We start from the raw sequence: 12,673 nt of genomic DNA, 5'->3' as shown, positions 1-12,673 counted from the left end.
AGCTGTGCTGAGCGAAGCAGCCGCGGAGAACTTCACACCTTCCAGGAAGAAGAGGAAGAAAGAGGCTCTCCCACCAGCTCCTGGGTCTCTGAGAACCTCTTATTCCTCCTCTTAAGCACTCTATTTTGATTAAGATAAATCAAATGGCTTTCAATGGCTGGGGACCAAAGGGGCTAGACTCAGAGAAGTTACCTGATGCCGCATAGCTCCAGAGGGTTGAGCTGGAGCGGCAAAGCCCATACATCATTGCAATTGCCCCACCGCTCAGACAGGCAGGGGTAAGGCATGCCCTACCAGATCTCCGTGTCCCTTCTTTCACACCCAATACACGTTCCCCAAGAAGCTCCAGGGCAGCCTCAAATGAGAAAAAATAAGTTACTTAACGATGAGAATGTCTCTGAAGGGCAGCACCATTTCGGTGGGTGGGATGGGGCACCAAGGGGCAAGTTCTTGCTTTTACCAAATCCTGGGTCTTGGCAAAAGCAGGTGGAGCCATCCTCTTTCCTCCCCGAGACCCGGCTAAGCAGATGGCTCAGGCAAGGAGGGGAGAGGCCAGGGAGGAATGGGGACAGGCTATCGTTTGGAGAGGGTACTTTGTCCAGGATGCCTCCGGGCCCACGCCCCTCAAGGGAATGACGTTTAGATTTCCCCCAAATGTGCAGTCCAGCCAGGTGAAGCCCGAAGAAAAAGTGGGTCAAGCCTCCTCCAGGCAGATCCAATGGAGGTGGCTGCTCCCTCAGAGCCACTTGAAGCCTGCAGCTCCTGGAGCTCCGTTTATTGACTCTGTTTATTTCTCTAATTTGTCAAGGACTGTCTGCGCGCGCGAGCTTGCCTCCTAAGTGCTCCGCTCCTACCCCGCCTTGCAGGCTTCACCAATTTGATTAGTATCCTCTGCACTCCATCTTTTGAGTCGTTAATGAAAACCCTGATGAATACTGGGCACAAGTCAGATCCCCGGGAGGCAACCTCTTCTTGCCAAGCGAACAACCTAGCAGGGATGGCCCTTATGTTCAGGCCACTTTGGCCCGTTGTTCAAGAATGTCTGTCCCCTCTTGTCATCCATTTCTGTATTCACTCCCTCATTCATTCATTGTGCTAGGGCTAGAGGTTTATCACAAATCCTGGCAAATGCAAATTCATGGAAAATGCTCTATGAATGTAAGTTATTATAATCTCGAGGGGTTATGAGGAAGCAAAGATGCACAGGGCAGAGCCCAGCCCTCAGCAGTAAGCATAGGGATAAGAATAATAGCTTCGCCCAGCTGTTGTGGCTCAGTGGTTGAGCATAGACCTATGAATCAGGAGGTCACAGTTCGATTCCCTATCAGTGCACATGTCCAGGTGGTAGGCTCTATCCCCAGTATATGTTTCTATATCTCTCTTCCTTTCCCTTTCCTATCTGAAATCAATAAAAAATATATATATACACTGAGTGGCCAGATTATTATTATCTCTGAACACATAATAATCTGGCCACTCAGTGTGTGTGTGTGTGTGTGTGTGTGTGTATTAGAGGCCTGGTGCATGAATTCGTGCATGGTGGGGTCCAGCCAGCCTGGCCAGGGGGAGGGGACATGGATGGTTGGCCGGCCTGCCTGCTGGTTGAACTCCTGTTTGCAGGTACAATTTGCATATTAGCATTTTATTATATAAGATATACACTGAGTAGCCAGATTTTTATGTGTTCAGAGATCATAATAACATAATAATCTGGCCACTCAGTGTCTGTATATGTGTGTGTGTGTGTGTGTGTGTGTGTGTGTGTGTGTGTGTATATATGTGTGTGTGTGTGTGTGTATTTTTTTTTTTTTAAAGATAATAGCTTCCATTGCTGGACTAAGTAGTATGCAGATATTGTTCAGCCTGTGGTGGAGATTAGCAACCCTAAGGGAGGCAGCTCTTGCTAATGATTAAGACTAAGAATTCTTAAATTTTTAGGTTTGCCTTCTTGCAAACTGCTGGTGGGAATAAACTTACCTCCTAGGATTGTTATAAAGGTTTACATTATTAAAGAAGTTAATATAGAAAATGCACTTGGAGCATTTCTTAGCACATAATGAGCATTCAGTAAATGCTAGCTGTTACTATTATTTCATGCAATACAACTACCCAATATGAGGTATCATTATCCATGTTTTCCAAGCAATAAAGCAGAGGGTTAGGAGCGTAAGTAATTTGCCCAAACTACATCAGCCAATAATGGAACCGGGGTCCAAGACCAAGTCTGTTTGATGCCAACTCCCATTTGCTTTATTATCATAACCTCGAAAGGAAGAAAACATGCATAAATACAATTTTATAAGATAGAAAAGCAAATGAGACTGTAAAGTGCAGTATATTTGCACCACACAGAATTGATTCTCAACAAATTCTACCAAATGATGATGACAGAATTATAAGCACTATACTGAAGTTTTAGGGAGAAAGGTATTTTAGGGTACCAGAGGAAAGAGAGATCATTTCTGAGCAGGGTAATAGTTGGAGACTTTCATGGAGAAGGTACCATTTGAGTAGGCTTAGCAGATGAATGTGAGTTGGACTAAGAGAGAAAAGAATGTGAACCCCAAGAAGAAATCTGCCAAAATGGGATCTTGTGGCTACCTAGGCCTAAATTCATAACCAGAGTCTAGTGGCTATGGCTGAAAGAGGCTCTTACACAGTCTGCATTTCAGGAAAAGCCAGAGACGGAACTCTCAACCTCCTGTAGTATGCTCCTGCCATCTGAATCAATTATAAGGGAGTTCCTGGTTTTGTCATTTCACCAGTGGACTGACACCTGCCCTGTCCAATCAGAATTCACAATTATATCCTCATTTGTATCTAAACTGACCAGTCAGAAACTGCACTATAAAGACCAATTAGAATGCACAATACTGACTAATCAGAACTGCACAATTCAAACCAATCAGACCTGTACAACTTTGGAAACCACATTTGCATACAATTGAACCAATCAGGAACCTGGGTGAGAAATTTCTCTATAAAAGGTGCCTCCCTGCCGGGACTGGTTTGGCTCAATGGATAGAGCGTTGGCTTGAGGACTGAAAGGTCCGGGGTTCGATTCCGGTCAAGGGCATGTACCTTGGTTGCGGGCATATCCCCAGTAGGGGGTGTGCAGGAGGCAGCTGATCGATGACTCTCTCTCATCGATGTTTCTAACTCTATCTCTCTCCCTTCCTCTCTGTATAAAATCAATAAAAAATATATTTAAAAAAAAAAAAAAAAAAAAAAAAAAAAAAGGTGCCTCCCCTTGGTCTCTGTGGAAGGCACTTTTTGTTTTTACCAAGGTTGCATTTCCCTGGTTTGCAAACGTTTCTCCTTTTTCTGCATCTCTGGTAATTCTTTTCAACAAAAGAAAAAGACACTCTTTATAGAGGAAACTGCATGAGCAAAGGCATGAAGATGGGAATGTTTAGGGTGTGTTTGAAGAAGAAAAAAAAATAACAGGAAGTTCCGCTTAGATAGTAGGTGATGTATTTAAGAAACTAGTTGGGAATGAATTAGCAAGTATTGGGAAATGAAGTCCTGACCAAAGCTCTGGCTGAAGTTAGAGAGATTTCTCATACTCCAAGAGTCTCCTGAGAACACCAGGGAAAGCACCATAGAAGGGGATTTGGGGATGAGGAAGAGGGTTTCTTTCATATTCAGGCAAGAGTAATTGCCAGAACTGTGCAATGGGGCTTAAGTTTGAGGTAGGGCCAACACAGGGCTGACATTCAGCTAATGCATGGGTGGAAATATGAATTATTAAAATACTAAATACTTAAATACTAAAGTGTTTTGAACCTTGAGGACATTGTGCTAAGCTATATAAGTCAGTCACAAAAGGACAAATACATTTAAAGTATCTAAAGCAGTCAACATTATAGCAACAGAAAGTAGAAAGGTTGCTGCCAAAGGCTGAAGGGAGAAGGAAGGGGGAATCATTGCTTAGTGGGTATAGAGTTTCAGTTTTGCAAGATGGAAAAGTCTTAAGAGATCAGTTGCACAACAATGCAAGTATACTTCGCACTACTGAACTAAGCTCCTAGAAATGGTTAAGATGGTGAATTTAATGTTTTGTGTTTTTTACAATAAAGAAAAAGTGACACCCCCACACAAAAAATGAAACACATGAAAGTGCTTTCCATCCAGCTGGCAAATGGCACTGCCCTGGGCCACCCAAGGCCCCTTCTCCTGGACCCTGGACTCCTTGACATCCTGCTATAAAAGGATTCATGTTTGGCACTATTTTGAAAATCACCCCTGGGGCTAGGGGACTTGGCTGGAAGAAGCCTTTGCACAGCATTTTTCTTCAGATGGAAAAACACCACAACGGTATCAATGAAGGGGGGAGGCGGGGCAGTGTGGGCAGTGGTGGCTGAAGGGTGTTGGAAAAGCAAACAGCCCCAACCACTGCACTCTGGCCTCCTATTCCCCAGGCAGGATCCCTGGGAGAGAGGGCGCATTGTGGAACTCTTTCTGCTGAGTCAGTGGGCGCAACTCTGCCCACCGTGAGACTGCTATGTGGAGTCTGGAGGTGCCAATCCTGAGAGTCCCTTCCTGGCCCCCGGGGACCACCAGAGTCCATCCGTATCAGGACATTGGGCACTGCCACCACGCTGGACACACACAGACTGTCCACGGTGTGGACACTGGTTTTCCTGCTGCCCTCAGCATCAGATTGCCCTAATCTCTCCACCAGCTTGGCAGTGCTGCGGAAAGTGCCAGAAAAAAAACACACACAATACAATCCTGAAGAGCTGGTTCTTGGCAGCTTTGGCTCAGTCATTTCTCTTCCTAATGAGCCAGTGGAGAGCTGGATCTGTTGGTACCGGACCGCTCCTTGCCCAGCGCCTGATTCATTGTCTGTGAAGTGGTCCCACTCCCTCCAAGGGACAGGAGGGGAGGGGAGGGGAGCTTGGGGCCTGCTGTCCCCTCTGCTGCCACTTTCCTCCTCCTGCCCAAGCAGTGGCCCCGCTCAGCCCTGCATTTCTGCCTGATTATTCCACTCCCATAGTCATCTCCCTCCTACCCCTGCCCTTAAAGGAGAACACACACACATACACACACACACACACACACACACACACACACTATTAAAGTGCTTCCATCCAGCTTCCATCCAGCACTATTAAAGTGCTTCCATCCAGCACTGCCCTGGCCACCCAAGGCCCCTTCTCCTATGCCCTGGGCTCCCTGAAGTCAGGGCCTCCCTTCCCTCTCAAGTAGAGAAGACTTACAAGACTCCCAAAGTCTCTCCTGGCAGGGGAGAGGAGAGCTCAAGAAGGGCAGGGAGGGCCTGAACAAGGAGGGGGGCAGGGGGAACATAGGGGACCTTTGACCCGCCCCCCTCACCCCACCTTTGTAACAGCATGTGCTCTCTGTTCTGTCCTCGCTGGCCTGGGGCTCACCCCGGAGTCCACTGAGGGCCAGAATGACCACACCTGTCCAACAAATGGCATGGTATGGGTGTGCATGAGGAGAAGAGGAATCTAAGCAGGTGGAAAGAGAGTAAGTGAGCAGAGGGCACCTAGAGGGAAGGAATGGGAGACAGATACAGAAGGTCAAGGAAGCACAATGGGCCCTGGCCGGGTAGCTTAGTTGGTTAGAGCGTCATCCTGATAAGCCAAGGTTGGGGGTTCGATCCCTGGCCAGGGTAGATAAACAATCAATGAGTGCACGAATGAGCGGAACGACAAATCACCCTTTCTCTCTCCCTCTCTCCAGAAAACAACTTTAGAATTAAAGAAGCAAAGTAGGTGGTGGAACCAGAGAGCCAGTCTCACCCTGGAGGTGCTGGCCCCGTGTCGGGATCGCTGACTCGGTGCCCACCGAGCAGTCGCCACCTTTGGCTCTAAGATCTGAAAGCAATCAGTTCATCACGGCGGGCTTCTTCTTGACCCAGGTTTCCCAAGGCATGCGATGCCAGTGGCTCCTCCACAGGCTGCCCCAGGTTCCAGGGAAGAGAGGGCCGGCTGGGGAGGCCAGGAGGAAAACCAGGCAGGAGCTTCACCGGCAGGGTCAGAGCATGCCTGGCAATGCCGTCCCCTGGCCCCTCAGGCTGCCGGGACAGGCCCAGGCTGGGATGAGGAAAGGGAGGGAGGGCCCCCCATCCCCCGGGCCCCGGGGACACCTCGTTAACAGGCCAGTGTTCTTTGGAAACCCTCCAGATCCAACAGCAGCAGCGAGACAAAGGGCTTCCTTCCTCCTCTGGCACGGCACCAATTCCCTCCGGTTCTTCCAGGAGCCACCGGTCTGTCCTCATAAAAATCCCGGTCAAACTTTTCATCTACCCTGCGAGCAGGAAATGGGGAAGGAAGCAAGACTGAAAAGATGTGTCAGCCCTAGCCGGTTTGGCTCAGTGGAGAGAGAGTCAGCCTTCCGACTGAAGGGTCCCAGGTTCCATTCTGGTCAAGGGCACATGCCCAGGTTTTGGGCTTGATTTCCAGGAAGGGGCTTGCAGGAGGCAGCTGTTCAATGATGATTCTCTCTTATCATTGATGTTTCCATCTCTCTCTCTCCCCCTCTCCCTTCCTCTCTGAAATCAATAAAAAAAATAAAAATAAAAAAGAAGTGTCAGCATCTGTCCTGTTGCTGTGGTCTTCCAGGCAGGCTAGACTTCGCTGCTGAGCAGAGTGAGGTCAAGGCCCTTCCCGCCGTCTGAGGGCTGGGAGAGCTGGGGAGACTTTGGTGCTGATCGTACCTATAGAACCTGGGGCCCAGGACGGGGAAGTGATTGCCCGAGATCACACGGTAAGGGACTGGCAACGGAGGTGCCAGAGGTTAGGTATCCTGTGACCAAACCTACCATCTCATTACTACATGCACCACGCTGACTCCTGAGGACAGGGGACACTTCCAGAATGGCAGGTTTCAGCGGGAGGGGCAGGTGCTTGGGGGGAAGGGGAGGACAGACCACCAGGGTCTCTGGCTGTGTGATTTAGTAGAGCCCTGGCTGCGGGCCCTGTGTCCTGTGCATGTGGTCGGGGTTCAGAGTGCCGGCTCTGGGCTCGAACAAATATGGACGTGAATTCCGTGTGACCCTGGGTGGGTGACTAAATTCTCTAAGCCTCAGGTTCTTTCTTGAATTCCGTGTGACCCTGGGTGGGTGACTAAATTCTCTAAGCCTCAGGTTCTTTCTTGTTGAAAAATGAAGGTGAAAAGAATACCTCCTAGGATCTGGGAGAGGATTAAGTAAAATAATCCACGTAAAGCGCTTAGGACATTTGAAAGCTTGCCCTGAGCGGACCTGCCGAGGGCCAGCTGGGAGTGTGTGGGTTCTTGACTTTGTGTAGGAAAGATTTCACAACACGAGTCCAGGTGACTGTAAGGGAACATTTATTAAAGCTGGGGACAGCGAGACAAGGAAAGGCTTAGCATAGAAGGCTGGGCTCCCTTAGCTCACTGGAAAGTCAGAGAAAAGGGGGCCAAGGGATTAGCCCAGGTTAGAGCTGCCGCTCCCCATTGCTCCCCTGGTTGTAAGTCTCCTGGAAACCCTTAGAGTTTAGGAGATGCATGCCCACGGGCAGGGGAGGTGGGGGTGAGAGATTTGGGGAAGATGAAGGGACTGTGCAGGCTGCTCCCCAGAGGCAGAGCATGAGCTGGCTCCTGTGGCTTGAGGCTTTTGTCTCTCTTGCAGGCAGGAAGGCCTCGGGAGGGTTTCAGCAGAATATTCATCTGTTTTCCAGGTATGCTCTTTCACGGTTGTGGCCTCTACTGATTGGTCAGTGCCTGGGGAGGACCATCAGTCACTACAGCTGGTCCTGGCCTTGCCCACTTGGCTTTGCTGCTTTTCTGGGCCTCAAGCTGATGTACAACTGGGGCCTAGATGCCATCGCTATGGAGGTGACCTCTGCATCTGCTGTAAAGGCCAGCTCGTAGAGCTGTCTCAGCTCCCCTGTCCCCCCTGTCCTGGCTGACTGGCCTGTCTATGCCGGCTCTGGGCTCAAACAAGTGTGGACTGGAATTTTGTGTGACCCTGGGTAGGTGAGTCAACTTCTCTAAGCCTCGGGTTCCTCTTCTGTAAAATGAAGATAAAAAGGATACCTCCCAGGGCTTGGGAGAGGATTAAGTAAAATAATCCACATAAAGCACTTAGTACATTTGAAAACTGGCACTGAATAAGTACTTGATCTATGTTGGCTCTTGATCTGTGTTTTATCTACAGCAGTTATCTGATTTAATTCTCACACCTTTCTTTTAAAAAAGGGAGGATGTAGGCTCAGAAAGGCAAGTTACTGGCTCAAGTTTATCTATCCATTCAGAGTCCTTAAACTCATGCCAAGAGCCAGACACTGTTCTAGACGTGGGATACAGCAGTGAGCAACGCCAACAAGAGTCCCTGCCTTCATGATGCAAAATGTGGCCCACAGCCACTGTTTCCGGGCTGGGCTGAGCTGTGGGCCGCATTTTGCACCATGGGGTCTTGGTAATATTGGCTGCAATTTAGTGGGGTGTCGCTCTGGGACACTAGTGTCCCAGTACATGGATTCATGCACATTAAAAGGAAATCACTTAGAAGAAATATTTAATATCACTATTCACCCTTTCTCTATAATAGAAGTGTCAACCAAATTCACAATCAACAATGACAGATCTAAATACATGCATGCATTTGGCACCAGTGAGAGCTTTATATGTATCACGCACGTGCAAGTCAACTTAGCCTTTTATATAGAGAGAATAAACTTGCTTAATTAGAACTGCTTTCTGATTTAGCTAAACTTTTTCCAGCCCAGTGAAACACCCCAACTTCTCTTTCAGGTAATTGTCAACAACACAGCAGTAAATGTCAACACAAAGCAGATTATTATTGTAGATCGTGCAGGGAGAATAAAGGGTAAAATATTGAACTGTAGCAGTGTTTGACTATATTCTGCACAGTGAGAAAACCTGAAGTCATTTTTCAAGTTCCACCATTTCTTACTTCTTTTCAGTCAGGTCAAGATTCTAAATTTTCTAAATCTCCATTGTCTTGCTAATGAAAATAAAATAGGATTCCAGTAAGTCTCCTATCTACCTACTCCAGGACTTCTGTGAGGATCAAATGAGATGAGGCACAGGAAAACGCTTCACAGACATTTGGTGGACCTGTAAAATGTTTGCACCTGGCAATAAAGCAAGTTGGGTTCCTGGGCTGAAGAAACTCCAAGGAGGCTAGTCACTAGGGAGAGGAAGCTGGGCATTGCTAAGTGATGTAATTGCCCAGTGCCCACAGAGACTGTTTCCGGGCTAGATTGGGCTGTGGGCCACATTTTGCGCCATGGGCTCTCAGCAGCTTCGACTGCAGTTTGGTGGGGTGTTGCTCCATTGTGGTGGCAGGGCCTGTGTCCCACTTGGGGGAAGCTGAGTATTGGTTTGTTGGTGCCAGGCTCATGGTGCTGTTTATTTTTAAATGGCCAGTACATATCATGGCAGCTCCTGTGTTGAGTGTCTGCCCCCTGGTGGTCAGTGTATGTCACAGCTACTGGTCGGAGGGAAGAATGGACATTTAGCCTTTTATATATATATATAGACCTGCAGCTATTTTACCTTTACCCACCTCTTCTAAGGAGCACCTGAGACACTCCTTCACTGCCTGGCAGGGGGAAACTGGGCCTCTTTAAAATCCTCCGTCTGCTGCAGTAGCAGCGAGGTCCAAATGGGCGGGTATAAGAGGGATGGACCCAGCGGTCTGGAGAGCTGGTCCTGACTTCGGGTCACTCTCAGGAACCTCCGAGGAGCTTCATAGGCTTCCACCCCAGATGCCCACCTCTGAAGACAGTGCTGGGGAGGATCAAAGAGAACCGCCTGGAAGGGCTGGCTCCCATTGCAGATAATTGCCAGGTAAACACACAGGCCTTCAGCCTCCATGATGCAATGGGCCTGCGCTGGCAGAGCGAGGAGGTGGCTCACCGTGGGGAGGGGCAGGCACTCCTCCAGGCCATGATGGTCCACGAAGGGACTTGCCTTTGTCAAGGTGAAATGGTCCCTCGTGACTGGAAAAGAGAACTCTCTTCTCCTATTTCATAAAGCATTTCAGTTACCTGCGCTGGCACTCCTCCCCTCTCTTCATGAAACCTCTGCGGCAGAGTCACCACACTTCTGGGAAAACAACAGGCATTTCAAAGAGGGTGGGAATGGGTGTCAAAGGCAGGGTGGGTGCAGAAAAGGCTGCTGCATAGCCACATGGGAACTCAGGATTTTTAAAATATATATATTTTATTTATTTTCCACAGAGAGGAAGAGAGAGGGAGAGAGAGTTAGAAACATCCATGAGAAAGAAACATCAGTCAGCTGCCTCCTGCACACCCCCTATTGGGGATGTGCCCGCAACCAAGATACACGTCCTTGACCGGAATCGAACCTGCGACGCTTGAGTCTTCAGGCCAACACTCTACCCACTGACCCACACCAGTTAGGGATGAGGACTCAGGATTTTATCCGAGGGGACTCTGTGTTCAAGTTCCAGACCTGGTCATTTCTTGATCTCACCCATCAGCTGAGAGACCGAGAGCAAGCCAGTCATGACTCTGGCCCTCACATTTAAAGAGATATTTTTAATTGATTTTGAGAGTGAGAGGAAAGGAGTAGAGGAGTGATGGGGGGGTGGAGAGAGAGAAACATCAATGTGAGAGCAGAGAGGAACATCAATCGGCTACTTCTTGCCACGTCCCCTACCAGGGATTGAGCTTGCAACCTGGGCACGCACCCTGACGGGGAATCAAACCAGCAACCTTTTGGTGCCAGCCACACCGGCCGGGGCTGGCCTTCAGGTTTCTCATATATAAAATGGAAGGTAATTGTAAAGTTCACGTTCAGCTCCAAAATTCTGTGATTCTAAGTAGAAGAGTTTGCACGGGGCATTGGTAATGTCTGGGATGGCTCACGGTTGTGCTCAGTGATCCATCTTTGTTTTAGGCCCAGAAACCCCTTCTGAACATTATTGCTGCAGGCCAGACTGAGGCCTAGACAGGGATTTTCACACAGGCAGCAAAACAACAACAACAAAAAAACAAACAAACAAACAACAACCCCCCCCCCCTCCACACACACACACACACACACACACACACACACACACTAAGGAGGCTGGGGTGCGGGCGGTCATTCTCGCTTGGAGGCCCAGAAGAAAAACACACAAGATTAAGGCTAGGGACACACACACCCACACAGCCCCTGATTTTTAATATCAGAAGATCACTCTCCTAAGCTCCATCTACAACTTAGCGTCCCACTTGGTGCCAATTAAGCCGTCTCCCTTAATGACATGCCTAGAGCATTGCAATTTAAAACCCTGGCAACCATGTCCTGTGCCATTAAAAACACACCAACACGCAGGCCTTCTTTGAGCCCCTAATATTTTGTTGAGAGTCTGCCCCTGCTGTTCCCCCACCCTTTTAGTCACACAAGGCTCTTCCCCACATGGCTCAGTCCCCGGATCCTGAGTGCCTGCTCATCACTCTCCAGCCTCTGTCAAGAGGCCCCAGGTCAGGTTCCATCCACACCCACAGCTTTGCTGACTCCCATTTCCAGGTCACTGTGCTTCCACGGCTCCCCGTCTAACTGCAGCGTGCGGATACGTTTTTTGTTCTTGTTTGCGTGCTCTCATGCTCCACCAGGTTGGAGACCAGGTATGTCTTGCTCAGCTTTGCTGCCTCCACCCCTGTCACTGAGCAGGTGATTAGTAAATATTCATGGAAATAAGGAGGGCAAGAAGGTAGGGAAGGAGGGGAGGAGAAAGGGCCGCCAGGAGGAAACCGCATCCCCGCCCACGCTTTCTGAGCCTCTGGCTGTATCATTCCCGCCCTCATCTTCCTATGGAAAACCTGTCATTCCACTTGGCCAATTGCACGGATAGTTTTACTAGAGACTAAGCTCAGTGAACTCGGAAACATAAAAAAAAAAAAAAAGTCTGTGGTGAAGGGGTGGCACGAAGATGTCTAGATTGCTTCAGTATTGACTTTGCATTTTTCAGACAAGTCCCACTGAGGGCAGGAAGCGGGTCTGCTAGCATTTCAGTCTCTACTGTAGACCCAGTTCCCGGGATAGTGCCCAGGTGAATGAATGGCTAAATGTCAGAGGGGGATACATCCACCCCAGCCTCATTACACCCGCTTCTCCAGCACCTCCTAAATCCATTCAGAGACCCAGCCCCAGACCCCACCGCCACTCCAAACCCCACCACCCACACACACCTTTTGGGCACTAGCTCTTTTTACTGCTGACCCAGTAAAAACTTCACTTCTGGAAAGACTCCTCTCCTTTGTTAGCTGTTTCAGACTGCCCAAAAATAAGTTTGGCTTCAAGTTTTCCCGATGCCCACGTATAGTTCCTCACACAAAGCCCATACATTTATACTATTTTGTCCCACCAGGGCCAGCTAATTCTCTCAAAGGTAACCTGCTCTCCACCCCCCCACCCCAACGACTCCACCCCACTACCTCCTCCCCCACTCAGCTTCCAGGGGCCTATGGGGACAAGCTGCTGACTGCGGGGTTTCTACAGTGCACTCCTTAATGGAATAAATCTGCCTAAATTTCACTCTTAAACCCCAGAGATTAATGTTATCTTATTAGCAACACAAAATGGAAAAGACTGGGCTCTTTCAGTGTAATCTGCTTAGTTGCCGAGGCTGCGGGGAGCTTCTCCAAGGAATGTGCTTGGCTTTTGTTAGAGGAAGGGGGGAAAGCCCAACATATTATTTGGCGTC

The 12,673-nt window shown here is 48.9% G+C and overlaps 1 long non-coding RNA gene across 1 annotated transcript; it reads left to right on the top strand.

Moving 5' to 3' along the window:
* Positions 1 to 2,240: 2,240 nt before the first annotated feature.
* On the top strand, positions 2,241 to 4,105 carry LOC311631513. Its single transcript, XR_014796599.1, has 2 exons — positions 2,241 to 2,987; positions 3,241 to 4,105. It is a non-coding gene; the product is annotated as an uncharacterized lncRNA (long non-coding RNA).
* The last annotated feature ends 8,568 nt before the right edge of the window (positions 4,106 to 12,673 follow it).

This window comes from Pipistrellus hanaki, assembly GCF_964339955.1.
Source record: "Pipistrellus hanaki genome assembly, chromosome: 1".
Lineage (NCBI taxonomy): Eukaryota > Metazoa > Chordata > Mammalia > Chiroptera > Vespertilionidae > Pipistrellus > Pipistrellus hanaki.
This window is presented reverse-complemented; position numbering and strand designations above follow the sequence as displayed.